The sequence below is a fragment of the Phodopus roborovskii genome, unplaced genomic scaffold (genome assembly GCF_943737965.1).
Source record: "Phodopus roborovskii unplaced genomic scaffold, PHOROB, whole genome shotgun sequence".
Classification (NCBI taxonomy): Eukaryota; Metazoa; Chordata; class Mammalia; order Rodentia; family Cricetidae; genus Phodopus; species Phodopus roborovskii.
In genome coordinates this window covers 35,181,839-35,196,383 of record NW_026126410.1, presented here as the reverse complement: position 1 = coordinate 35,196,383, position 14,545 = coordinate 35,181,839, and positions in this window count along the sequence as shown.

The window sequence follows — 14,545 nt, the reverse complement described above, 5'->3', positions numbered from 1 at the left end:
ATCTGGGTGTGCCTGGGAGATGGCGTTAAAGTCAACAGAACACCTGCTCCACGCTTGAGAGCAGTGGTACTCAACCTGTGGGTCTCGAACCATTGGTGGTGGGAGGCGAGGAGGGGGGTATCGGATAAATCTTTCACAGGGTTACCTAAGACCATAGGAAAATACAGATATTTACATTACAATTCATAACAGTAGCAATAATATATGAAGCAGCAACAAAAGTAATTTGATGAGGCGGTCACTACATGCGGAACTGTATTAAAGTGCCGCAGCGTTAGGAAGGTTGGGAACCACTGCTTTAGAGGACAATGAAAAAGGAGAAAGAGCTGGCAGTATGTTCCTTCCACTCGTCCTCCAAACCCACACATTCCCCAGTACATGCTTTTAATGCCACCTCCTCAGTTCTCACATTAGTGACATTGGATAGAGGGATACATGCTGTTTGTCACAAAAACCCCAGAGAGTGGCGCCACCTCAGCACGCTTGGGATAACTGCACTCCTCTGAATCCCAGTGGCTGGATCTCCACTCTGAGCTCCCAAACTAGGAAAGGAGACTCAGGCTTCTAGTGGAAAGTCGTCAAATGTGGAGTAATGGGTAGCACACACATTAAAACCAAGGAGGAGGAGAAAGCAGCAAACCGGGAGCTGCCTCTTTCCAACAGCCTGGGTTTCCCACCATATGTGTCAAAGATCCCCTAATTGAGTCATCAGCAAACCATGCAGTCCCCTCCTGCTTGCAGGAGGTGTCACCAGGGGAGATCTTAGCTCTGTTTTCACTGGAGACCTGGTTATTTATACCTTCTGAATCCTGCTTCGATTAAAAGACAAGGACTTCTACCCCACACCCCCTCAGCTTTTTTCGTGTTTAAGGGAAAAAAAAAAAAAAAACAGGCAAATTCTTATTCTTTTGTCATCTGCTGAGTTGTGAAGCCCTGAAAGCTCTAACGGCTGGTGCTGGAGTGGAGTGTTGCTTCAGGGGCAACACCATGTTTAATTGCTTCATGCATGGATGGCAGTTTATGGGGCCTTCACTCTGTATTTAACAGTGTCACCACTGATGGACTTTAGCTGCTGGGAAGCATGCCCTGGTCTCCTGCACACTGTTTTATAACTGATGGGAGAAGATGCCCTCTCATTTGGTGAATTGCATCTGGCCTTTCCAGCCCGGTGGTCATTAATGTTTGTTCTCATCCAATGGGCAGATTCAAAGCAATGCAGCTCTTGTTAGTTCCTGCTCAATTAAAAATAATGCTCCTCTCCCCAATGGTTCAAGCAAGGCTACCAGTGTGCTCAAACACTGTTTGAATAGCACAGTTAGAAGGAGTGAGGAGCTTGCACGAGCCACTTCTGATGCTGCAGTTCCCAGCCTGAGAGTACAAGACTTCTGCAAATTCCTCCAGCCCTTCCCACGCCCCCACTTCCTGAAGAACAAGGGTACTGACTGGCATTGCTGCCATGTACCTGTAAGTGCCCTAAATGATGTCCATAAATTAGCTCATGCAGTCACAGCAACATAATTATGAGGCCCAAGATCAAAAAGAGCCCTGTAACAGTTCAGGTTCTGCTCCTGACACCTAGGAGGTTGGCCCTTCCGCAAGCCACAAAAAGGAAACCTCCTCGGTTGTACTTGAACTCGATCCAACTGGCAATAATGTCAACCTCTGGGGTCAATTTCTCTTTGTTCCCTTGCCTTGGATTGTCCCCACCCTTGCAGAAACTGGTCCAAGGTCACCAGGGACCCGAAGGGAAGAAAGGATCAAAATAAAATTTCATAACTCCAGGTGATGTCACATTTATTATACATCTGCAGTGAATTGGTCTTAGGGATAACCAGTTAGAGCTGTGTGAACAAGCTGTTCCTAGGGCACTTAGTTAACATATCAAAACTTGAAGTACACGTGCCATTTAAATTAGGCCTTCTACTGTTAGAAATTTATCATGAAGAGTGGAAGGAAGGAGTTGACAGAAGGGCTATTTGGTAAATTGCTTGCAAACAAGACCTGAGTTTGGATGCCCAGCTCTCTCACATAAAAAGCTAAGCATGATAGCACAGGATTGTGTTCCCAGCACTGGGCAGGTACAAACTGCAGGATCCCTGGGGCTAGCTGACAAGCTTGTCTTGTTGAATTGGTGTGATCCAGATACAGTGAGAGAACTTGTCTCAAAAAATAAAGGGATACTAAATGAGGAGGGTGCCGCAGTACATACACAAACATGTGTGTGCAAGTATGCAAACAAAGTAATGAATGGAAGATAAGTGACTATCTGACGGTATTCATTTATTGTCTTAAAAGCATAATACTGTAGAGTCCAAATGGAGGACTACCTAAATAAATTAGAGAACATTTGTGCAATGAAATATCATACAGCCATAAAAATAAGGTATTTCTGGAATGTTCAAGGTCCTGGGCTCAAACTTTGGCAGTGCACACACCATAGTGATGTATTAGACATTTTTTTTATTGTTGTGATAAAATACCATCACCAAGTCAATTCATAGGAAAGTCTATTTGGGCTTTCGATTCCAGAAGGTTAGCTAGAGTCTATGATGGAGGAACAGATGTATGGCGATAGAGGGCCCACATCTTAAACTACAAGCATGAAACAGAGATCTCAAGCTAGAACCAACTTGAGTCCTTAAATTCTCAAAGCCTGCCCCAGGTGATATACTTTCTCCAAAAGACCACACCTCCTAAACCTATCAACAGCACCATCAATGGGGGCATCTCATTCAAACAAGCAAATGATAATGATAATAGTTCTGTTTTAAATCTCAAAATGAAAGAACATCAACCATATGCGTTAAGCAAGAATAATAATAATGCATTGTTATGTTTTTGTAACTGTGTTACAAAATAACTCTGTTATTCTGTTATCAAACTCTTCCTAACAGGAAACTGACAATCTCATCAGAACTATTGCCTCTGGGAGGGGATAGAAGGTGGCTTGTAGTCAGGGTCCAGAGGGATACTTACTTTTGCTCTGTGTCCCTCTGAAGCTTTGGAATTTATGGCACAGATATGAATCATTCATACAAAAAAAATATTAAATAGCACAACAAACTGGCAGTGTTTAAGTAGGAGTTTAAGACGTTTATGGTTCATGAAAAAGAAAGGCATATAAAGATATTCAAAAGACAATGAAACAGTAATACAGTCAGCATGCAGACAAAGAAATTAGAATTTGTTGGGGAGACATTGAGCCATGCCGAAGCTGATCACATAGTCTGGCAGAGCTCTTGACTCCTTCCTTACCATGTGGTACACAAGCCTGTGCCTGTTGGTGAGAAAGGGTGCTTACACCAAATGAATTCTTATTTTATTTTTTCCTTTCTTATTTAAATTTGAAACAAGGTTGCTTTACATGTTAATCCCAGTTCCTTCACCCTCCCACCCTCCCTTATCACCCCCACCAAACCCCAATCCATCCCCTTTGTCTTCAAAGTCTATCATATCATTTGGGGTAGGGCCTAAGCCCTCCCCCATGTGTCTAGACTGAGAAAGTGTTCCTCTATGTGGGATGGGTTCCCAAAGTCCATTCCTATACTAGAAATAAATACTGATCCACTACCAGAGGCGCCATAGCCTGCCCAGTCCTCCTAACTAACACCCACATTCAGGGGGTCTGGGTTGGCCCTAAGTTGGTTTCCCAGTTATGAGACTGGGGTGCATGAACTCCCCCTTGTTCAGGTCACCTGATTCTGTGGGTTCCTCCACAGAATCTTGATCCCTTCGCTCATCACTCCTCCCTCTTTGTAACTGGATTCGGGGAGTTCAGTTAATGTTTAGCTATGGGTATCTGCTTCTGCTTCCATCAGCTACTAGATGAAGGCTCTAGGATGGCATACAAAGTAGTCATCAATCTCATTATCAAGGAAGGGCATTAAAGGTAGCCTCTCCACTATTGCTTAGATTGTTAGTGTGTTCATCCTTGTAGTTCTCTGGGAATTTCCTTAGTGCCAGATTTCTCCTTAAATCTATAATGGCTCCCTCTATGGTATCTCTTTTATTGTTCTCCTCTATTCTTTCCCCGTCTCTATCCTCCTGTTCCCTCATACCCACCTCTCCCCTCCTCTTCTCCCCTTCTCTTTCTCCTAACTCCCTCTTCCCTTGCTCCATGCTCCCAATTTGCTCCAGAAATCTTGTCCCTTTCCCCTTCTCCAGGGGACCATGTATGTCTCTCTTAGGATTCTCCTTGTTCCCTAGCTTTTCTGGCAGTATGAATTGTAGGCTGGTAATCCTTTGCACTATGTCTAAAATCCATATATGAGTAAATATATACCCTGTTTGTATATTTATGACTGGGTTACCTCACTCAGCATAATTTCTTCTAGTTCATTCATTTCCCTGTGAATTTCAGGATTCCATTGTGTTTTTTTCTGCTGAGTAGTACTCCATTGTTTAAATGTACCACATTTTCTCCATCCATTCTTCAGTTGAGGGGCACCTAGCTTGCTTCCAGGTTCTGGCTATTACAAATAATCTTCAACAAATGGTGCTGGCACAATTGGATGATGGTGTGTAGAAGACTGTAGATAGACCCATGTCTGTTGCCATGCACAAAACTCAAGTCCAAATGGATCAAAGACCTCAACATCAATCCAGCCACACTGAACCTCTTAGAAGAGAAAGTAGGAGGTACCCATGAACAAATTGGTATAGGAGACAGCTTCCTGAACATAAATCCAGGGGCACAGACATTGAGAGCAACAATTAATAAATGGGACCTCTTCAAACTTAGAAGCTTCTGTAAGGCAAAGGACACAGTGGACAAGACCAAATAGCAGCCCACAAACTGGGAAAAGATTTTCACCAATCCTACATCCGACAAAGGGCTGATCTCCAAAATATACAAAGAACTCAAGAAAACAAAACACCAAATAGCCCTATTTAAAAATGGGGTACAGAACTGAAGAAAGAATTCTCAATAGAGGAAATCAAAAAGGCTGAAAGACACCTAAGAAAGTGCTCAGCATCCTTAGCTATTAAGGAAATGCAAATCAAAACAACATTGAGATACCATTTTTACTCCTGCCAGAATGGCTAAAATTAGAAACACCAATGACAACTCATACTGGAGAGGATGTGGAGAAAGTGGAACACTCCTCCACTGCTGGTGGGAGAGCAAACTCATACAGCCATTTTGGAGATCAGTATGGCGGTTCCTCAGGAAAATGGGAATTAGTTTGCCACAGGACCCAGCAATCCCGCTCTTAGGCATATACCCAAATGATCCACATCCATGCAACAAAGACATCTGTTCAACTATGTTCATAGCAGCACTATTTGTAATAGCAAGAATCTGGAAGCAACCTAGATGCCCCTGAATTGAAGAATGGATAAAGAAGATGTGGCACATCTACACAATGGAATACTACTCTGCAGAAAAAATAATGGAATCTTGAAATTCACAAGCAAGTGAATGGCACTTGAAGAAACCATCCTGAATGAGGTAACCCTGTCGCAAAAAGAGGAACATGGTATGTACTTGCTCATATATGGATTTTAGACCTAGAGCAAAGGATTACCAGCCTATAATTCACACCACCAGAGGAACTAGGATACAAGGTGTATTCTAAGAGATCCATATAATGTCCCTCACAGAAGCAGGAAGGGACAAGTCCCCCAGAGCACACGGGAAGTGGGGGGGGGCAGTGAATGGAGAGAGAAGTAGGAGAAAGAGAGGGGAAGGAGAGGAAAGCACGTGCGACTAGGAAGATTGAGCCCGGTTAGGAACAAAAGACAGGAAAGAGAGAGAGAGAGAGAGAGAGAGAGAGAGAGAGAGAGAAACATAAAAGAGGGAGCCATTATTGGTTTGAAGAGAAAACTGAACCCAAAGAAAGGTCTAGAGACCAACAAGACTGCGCAAACTAACAATTTGAGCTTCCGTGGAAAGGCTACCATAAATGCCCTTCCGGGATAATGAGATCAACAACTAAGTTGTCCATGAAGCCCTCATCTAATACCTGTTGGAAACAGAAGCAAACACCCATAAGTAAACACTGAGTCGAACTAGAATCCAGATGCAGAGGGAGAGAACAAGACCAGGCTGCAGAAACACATAGAGACAGCTAACCTGAACAAGGAGGGGCTAACGGGCCCCCAGACTGATAGTTTGGAATCCAGCATGGGACTGACTCAGGCCCCCCTGAATAAGGGTCTCAGCTGGATGGACTGAGCAGTCTAAGGGACCTCAGACAGTGGAACCAGGATGTATCCCTTGTGCACAAAAGGACCTTGCGGACTCTGCCCCCATGGAGGGATACTGTCTTAACCTAGAGACAGGAGAGAAGCCCTAGTCCCTACTTCACATGACCTGTCAGATCTACATGACCCCAACTGGATGGCATTCCCCTACATATGGAATTGGGGTGGGTGGATGGGAGGGGAGGGTGGTTAGGGTGCATCTGAGAGGGCAGAGAGGGTAAAAGGGAGGGAGGGAGGGAGGGAAAGGGAACTGGGATCGACATGTAAAATAATAAATTAAATAAAAAATATGAAAGAAAGAAAGAACAAATAATGCTGTTATGAACATAGTTGAACAGATGTCCTTGTTGTATGAATGTGCATCTTTTGGGTATGTGCCTAAGAGTGGAATTACTGGTTCTTGAGGTAGACTGATTCCCATTATCCTGAGGAACCACAATACTGATTTCCAAAATAGCTGTACGAGTTTGCATTCCCACCAGCAGTGGAGGAGTGTTCCCCTTTCTCCACATCCTCTCCAGCATAAACTGTCTTTGGTGTTTTTGATTTTATTCATTCTAACAGGAGTAAGATGGTATCTCAATGTTGTTTTGATTTGCATTTCCCTGATGGTTAAGGATGTTGAGCAGTTTCTTAAGTGTCTCTCAGCCATTTTAGATTCCTACATTGAGAATTCTCTATTTAGTTCTGTACCACACTTTTTAATTGGATTATTTGGTGTTTTGGTAACTAGCTTCTTCAGTTCTTTGTATATTTTGGAGATCAGCCCTCTGTCAGGTGTAGGGTTGCTGAATATCTTTCCCATTCTGTGGGCTGCTGTTTTATCTTGTTGGTTGTATCCTTAGCCTTACAGAAGCTTCTCAGTTACAGAAAGTCCCATTTCTTAATTGCCATTCTCAATGTCTGTGCTACTGGTGTTGTGCTCAGGAATCAGTCTCCTGTACCAATATGTTCAAGGGTACCTCCCACTTTCTCCTCTAAGAGGGTCAGTGTGGCTGGGTTTATGTTGAGGTCTTTGATCCACCAATTGGATTCTTAATTGTTAAAGTCAGGCAGTTCCATTATGAGGTGAGCAGTTAAGATCCTAGGGGCTTTTCTGCATACTGCTTTGCCTCCTATCTAACCTCCCTGATCAGCTGTGTTCCTAATTGTTATGGTTAATATTATGTGTCACTCTGGTTAAATTACAGCTCCCAGACACATCCAGACATTTTTGTGAAATCACTGTTGAGATAAGAAATTGACATTTACATCACTAGATTTTAAGAAGAGTAGATCCCTCTTTCCCAGAATTCAATCAGTTGAAGACCTTAAGGCTGAGACCCTCTGAGCAAGAACATGGCCTTCAGATTCATATCCTTACCTCAACCCTTTCCTAGCTTGCTACCCTCCTGGCCTGTTCTGCATAATTCAGACTCTGGGCACAACTATGCGAACCAAATAGACCTCTGTTGAGAAGAGTACAGGGAGGTCTTATTGCTTCCATTTCTCTGGAGAATTCCCAACTAATACTTCCATCCTTAGGGTTAGATTCTCCCATCACACATCACTCATCACACACATCATCCTATGGGTAGCCTCTTCTTTGCTAATATATACCAGCCCTACTAGCCAGGTCATTGTGAGTCAGCACAATTATCTCTATCATGGATGTGGTTTGCATCCAACATAGTACCTAAATCAGGATCAAATTCTTGATAAAGATGAAGCCGGACCTTTAATGATAATGCTCCTGCTGCTGAGTCCTGGACTTCCAACATGATATGCACCCAGAGTGGTTATGGAAAGAAAAAAGAACACAAAGAAAAAGAAAACCAGGGAGTAAAAAACAGCTCTGGACTGTGTTCTCAGTTACCATGATGGGCTATTTTACATGTTCCTTCCCAGGCAGCCACCCAAAGACCTGCCAAAAGCCATTCATTGTTCGGAGGACATATCTTGTTGTCAAATTTCCACAGTCTGGGGCTTGCTTAGCTTACACCATCTCAAGTCATACATTAAAACTTACCATTTCAAATAAGATATGTTCACATAGAAAAAATCATAAAGAAAAATCATTTGTGATTATCTCCTTGCTTATAATGTCTGCTGAATTTTATCAACCATTAAAATTCTCAACTCAGATTAGAACACCATTCTTTACAATTCTATTCAATTTCTATATAGTACTCTCTCCCTACTGGTTCCATGAAAGATTTTTGAAATTATTTTCCATATTTTAAAGGGCTACCAGATAAATTCCTCTTTGACAAGTTGCCCTGAATTTTAGCTGAATAAAGAATCAATTGACTTAGCTTTCTGATCAATGAAACAATTCTCAATGTGTTCCCAACACCAACAGCTCTGTCCCACAGGAATATTGATTTATAAGCATGTCAGACAGAGATTTTATTTCACTTCCTGTTTTTACTGCTCCGCCTGCATCTGTCAACCAGGACCATAGACATGTTCCCCTGGGAGCCAGGAGGCGGAACAGTGTGAGGCCTTCAGGGTCAGTCTTGAAAGCAGGAAACACTCAGCTTTGACCCCGTCTACTGAAATCAATATGGCATGGCGTAGAGAGGGGAAGCAGATGGCAGAATATAGCTACATCAATATTTTCTTTATTCTGTAATCTATATTCGATTCTGTTAAGAAATAAGTGAATTAAATTGACCATGGGAGATACAAAAGAGAGAGAATGTGATAAATCAGTTCTCAAACACATTATAATCAACATTCTAGGATTTACGTGAGAGGCTTCTTTTCCTTTTAATGAAAGTTATCTCCTTTCTATTGTAGGTTACGTGAAAGTGTACAAAATGAGGCATGTAGAAGAGAAACACAGCTTGTAGTCCACCCTCCAGTGATATTGCCATTAGCATTCCAGCATATTTAATCACAAAGTTCTCTGTGTGTTTTACATGTCTACAAATTATGCTTTTTCCAATTAACACCAGAGTAAAACAATCTCCTCTTTCATTGTAACATTTTTCCCTGTTCAAGGTGCTAACATCCTAGGGTGAGGTAAAGCCTCCTCTTGTCCCACTGGTCAGCAATGAAGTTGTCATTATATTAATCTACTCGGCTCAGTGCCCATGCATGTACTTTCTACTTAGCCCAACTGCCTTAAAATGGTTGTTTCTTTTGACCAGTAAACCATCTTTAGGGAATCTATATGAAATTCCAAATGTATGAAATGATCTGCTGCAATGCCAAAAGCAGGAATCTATTAACTCTAGAGAACTCATGTCAAAACAAAACAAAACCAGCCAACTTGAAAGGGAACCCACTAGCAAAATAACACAGAATGACCACATTTAAAAAAAAATGATAATCCCACTCTTTTCAAATATTACATTAAAAAAATCAATGTGTCCACAATGGCACTTAAAAATAAGACTTAAGACTTACTTATAAGAACATCAGCTCATTACTATGAAAATAGGTAAGTGTGTAAAATCCAGAATTTGGCTTTCTTTTCCTACATTAACTAGAATTCAACAGAATGAAATAACTAATGAAGATAAGTTTTTATTGTAGAATAATTGTGAATAACTCATTCAGAAGCAGAAATACAACAAGGAAAGTGTGACTTCAGTCCTTAATGAGACCCCAGCTGGAGGAAATGCTGTCAAGAAATGTCCATAGGACAGCTGTGGAGGGTGGAGCATAGGACCCCACCTGTTTGGTTATTATTAGTATTCAAAGTAGGGAAAATAAGCTTCATGATATCATGGTGGGGTCCTCAACAAGTACACAGCAGGAGAAATAAATAGTATGGCCTTAAAGCCTTTGAATGTTACTCACTTCAGGACTCAAATATAACTACAAAGGGTGCGGTTGTTGTTGCTGTTGTTATTACGCTGTTATTGTTGTTGATAGGAAACACAAAGAACAGAAGAACAAGTGCAAAATATCATAAACATCTAGAATACAGGATCCAAAAACTACATAAACTTGTTCTTCAACAAATTTAAAACTAAAAAACAATTGAAGAGAGGAGAGAAATTGTATATCAGGTAGTTAAGATAGATGATAACCATGTGGTTTGTGGGTTTTATTGTTAAGCACTTAATTAGGCCAACTGTAAAGAACTTTGAAGATGATATATTTGAAGATGAACTATTACAAAATATGAGACATTGATATTTGATGGTCCCTAGATGATTATACACATATTAAATCATATTGCTTAATTTCATACAAAGTACAAAGAACTTCCCATGGCATTTGGCATTGGCCTCAAGTGCTCCAGGAGGAAATGTGTGTCTGTTCATGTCCATGTGGTAGGAGAGAAATGAGACAGGAGTGAGTAAATGAAGAAAGCTGCAAAATGTTGGTTAGGATTGAAGTAGAGTGATGGCACATAAAGACTCGTCATCCCATTTGCTCTACCTTTGTATGTTTGGAATTTATAATAAAAAAGTAACACCAAGAATGACATTTAAAAGGATATTAAGTCGTATAAAAATAAAATCCCATTTGTGGTCAAAACTGGAAAGCATGGGATAAAGAACTGAAAGAAAGAAAATACTTCTCAGAAACCCCTACTCCATATGCTATGTGCTGATCTCTTATCTATATCTGAAGTACAACCACGCCAGGTATTATCCAATTAGTTTTGAATCTGATGATTAATTAAAAGATTAATCACTTTCCACATTCTTTTAGCACCTACCACGATCATCAATTCAAGTAGGAACACCAAAATTCTCAATCTAAGACAGGAATTTGGTAACTCTCAAAAGTTTTATGCTATGCTCAGTGAACACATCTTCCTTGCTTCCAAGAAAAAAAAATAATTTGGAGAGGGAACAAGGACATAAATTATGAAGATCAATGCCTAGGGTCCTGTTTAAAGAGGCTGAGGCTGAGATGGTGATGTGGGCTTAAAGAAACTGCCACTGTGAATCACAAAGCAAAGATGTAATTGTGAGTGAAGAGATGAACAACTCACAAAGGTACTTCTTTTCCAAGAATACAGTTAACAAGCTATAGTCTGCAAGGGTTAAAAATAAATCCACTCACCATGTGCGCTGAAACATTCCAAGCAATGACAGGTGGAGGGAGGTCTAATATTAAAAACAGACTATATTTTTAAAAGATTTCAGAAACATGTGCCTAAACAATGGATTAGGACTTGATTAAAAACTAAATAATTTAGGACCAAAAGACCATAGAGGGGAAGAGGCTATATGGAAAAGCCTTCCCATAGAAACAAAGCTTTGTGTTCAGTAAAATACTTTGAGCCAAATTAAATGACTAAATATTTTAATTTTCAGTTTGCTAGGAAGAAACTATTTGTTCTTAATAAACAGCTTGTTTTTAAGGAGAGTTGTAACTATTAGAGTAAAGAAGGCATGAACTGTTAAAAACCATAGCGTACTTTTATGTCAAGCCAGGGGAATGGACTCTAAAATGCAAGGTCACAGGCAGTAGCTTTCTGGGGAGCACTTGGAAGTGTCACCTGTAAGGGCTGGGCATACAGAGCTGTTGGACTGTGACACTATTAGGCTATTACGGGAAGCCTAAGTAAATTCCAAGGGAGAATGAATGAAAATGGCCCTTGGAGGTTTCTAATAGAGACACATAAACATGTCATTGAAATGATCAGCTGTGACCATGGATGAGGTCATTTCCTTTCAGCAAAGGCCATCCTTGAGTAGACTCAGCCATGAGTCATTTGCAAAAGTCGGTCAAGTAACCACCATGTAGTAGTTTGAATATAACTGGCCCCCATAATCTCAGAGGGAGTGACCTATTAGGAGGTTTGACTATGTTGGATGGGTATGGGCTTATTGGAGGAAGTATGTCACTGCAGGGGCTTTAAGGTTTCCTATGCTCAATGCCAGTTGACTTCTTGTTGCCTGCAAGGTGTAGGACTCTCAGCCACTCCAGCACCATGACAGCTTGCATGCTACCATACTATTCCTCGTTATGATGATAATGGACTGAGCCTCTAAAACTGTAAGCAAGCCACCCCAATTAAAGGTTTTCCTTATAAGAGTTTCCATGGTCATGGTGTCTGTTCACAGCAATAAAAACCCTAAGACTCACCACTCCCTCCTCTCCCTGCCATCCTCCTCCTCCTTCTTTTTCATTTTTGGTACTAGGGATTGAACTTAGAACTTTTTGCTTCTGGGCAACCATATTATCACTGAGCAATTATATACCTTATGCTTTCTATAAATACATTTTTTTAAAAAACTTTTTCTTAAAAAGTTTAAAAAAAAAACTTTGGGACAGGTTCTCATTTAATTGTCTAGATAGGCCTTGAAATCTTTCTGAATCTCAGGCAGCCCTGCAAATTGTATTTCTCCTGTTTTAGTCTCTCCAGTAGGCTGGGATTACCCATCTTTGCCCACAAGCCCAGCTAGGAACTAACTCTTCTGCTTGGGAAATAAGTACTTTGGTCCACTGAGTCTACTGTATCTAGTATCTTTATACCCCAAGTTCATCTCATCTAAGAGTAACCACATATGACTTTGGATGTTCTCTTTTGCTATGAAAACTTAGAAGAGAATAATAGAACAATTACTATGTTAAATTGCAGTGGCTGCCACCATAGCTGGAAAAGCAATCATCCTCTTCCTATTGTCTCTTCTTCACACATTTAAACACCTCTGCTACTAGTTTGGTGTGGGTAACTAAGATTCTACTCCCTGAAGAACCCAAGCAATAGGTCATCATGATGGGTTGACTGTGATGATGGATAAGTTCAAGTCATATTTTTTTGGTACCACAAGCCCATCCAATGAACCATCTACAACTGATGGCTACAACTGGGTGATAGCTTCAGCTTAAAGTTTAATTGGATTCTTTTTTGATTGCTGATAGAAACCTTTCCCTCTGGTGACCAGGACTTTAGAGACTGTCTCAGTTCGGGTTTCTATTGCTGCTATGTAACATCACAACCAAAGCAACCTGGGGAGGAGAGGGTGTAATTGGTTTACATTTCTACAGCACAGTTCATCATCAGAGAAGTCGGGACAAGAACTCAAACAAGGCAGGAACCAAGAGCAGGAGCTGATGTAGAGGCCATGGAGGGGTGCTGCTTACTGTCTTGCTCAGCCTGCTTTCTTATAAAACCTAGGACCACCAGCCAGGGGATGCTGCCACCCACAGTGGGCTAGGCCCTTCCCTATCAGTCACTAATTAAGAAAATGCTTTACAGCTGGATCTTATGAAGGCACTTTCTCAATTGATGTTCCCTCCTCCCAGAGGACTCCAGCCTGTGTCAAGTGGACATAAGATTATCCAGCACAGAGATTAACGACACAAGAACAAAGAAACACAAATTCACTAAAGAAGTCATTGAGAATAATGGTGACACAGCCAAGTCTAATGCCAACCCCTGTTTTACTGACATAGCAGTCTCATCTATTGAAGACACAGTGGTACATAGTGGGCCTTGATTTAATGCCCCATCCATCTTCACATGGTCTCATCTCTAGACTGGCAGCCTTAGTCATGCTTTCAAAAGGCATAGTTGCTTCTGAGTAGGCTGTGTTTGCCAAGAGCAGTGGACCCCATGATCCTGCACCCATTGTTCTTCCTTTGCTACATAATGAAACAATATAAAGGACCATATGTCAGTCTAGCAAGTAATCTGTAAACTGGTGGGTAGATGCACTGCTTGAATAGCCATAAGTCAAAGGATAAAGCCATTTGCATGTATGTGTCACTCCAATCTAGATAAATTGTTATCACTTCCAGATTGCAAGGGAGCCAAGTAATCATGTTTCTAAAAGTGACCAGTTCTCAGGTAACAGTGTTTGTTGGAGGCTCAGTGTTGGTTTCCTTTGCTTGTAGGTTAAATATTCAATAGCAGCAGTAGATATAGTAGGCAATTGGTTGATTCTTTTGGTAGCTCCCTTTCAATTATCCATACCTGTGTTGGATTTTTTTTAGTGATTTATAAAGTATATTGGGTTTTATAACTCATTATTCAGTTCTTATAGAGCTCCATTTTTATAGACAATAGAATTTTTTCCATTCGATATATTTTAATTATGGTTCTCTCCAACTCCTCAAAGATCTCTCCACCTCCTATGTTTTTGAAGGGTGCTAAACAGAGGATTAAGTGAGGATCGTGTGAGAACCTCTACTCTTACACTGCTGAGTATTTTTGGAATGCCAGAGCTCTCCCTGTGTGAGATACTGGATTTTAGTGTATTATCTTGGTCATGGCAGGAAAATTTCAAAAGCTTCCATGTGTTCTTCTGTAACATGATAGTTCATCTTACAAACCATAGAGCTAACAAGAGTATTCTGCCAACTCCTATGTATAATCTTTTCAAGTATACAATTAGAAATGGAGCAAACAATCACCAAGTGAATCCATGGAGCTCAAGAA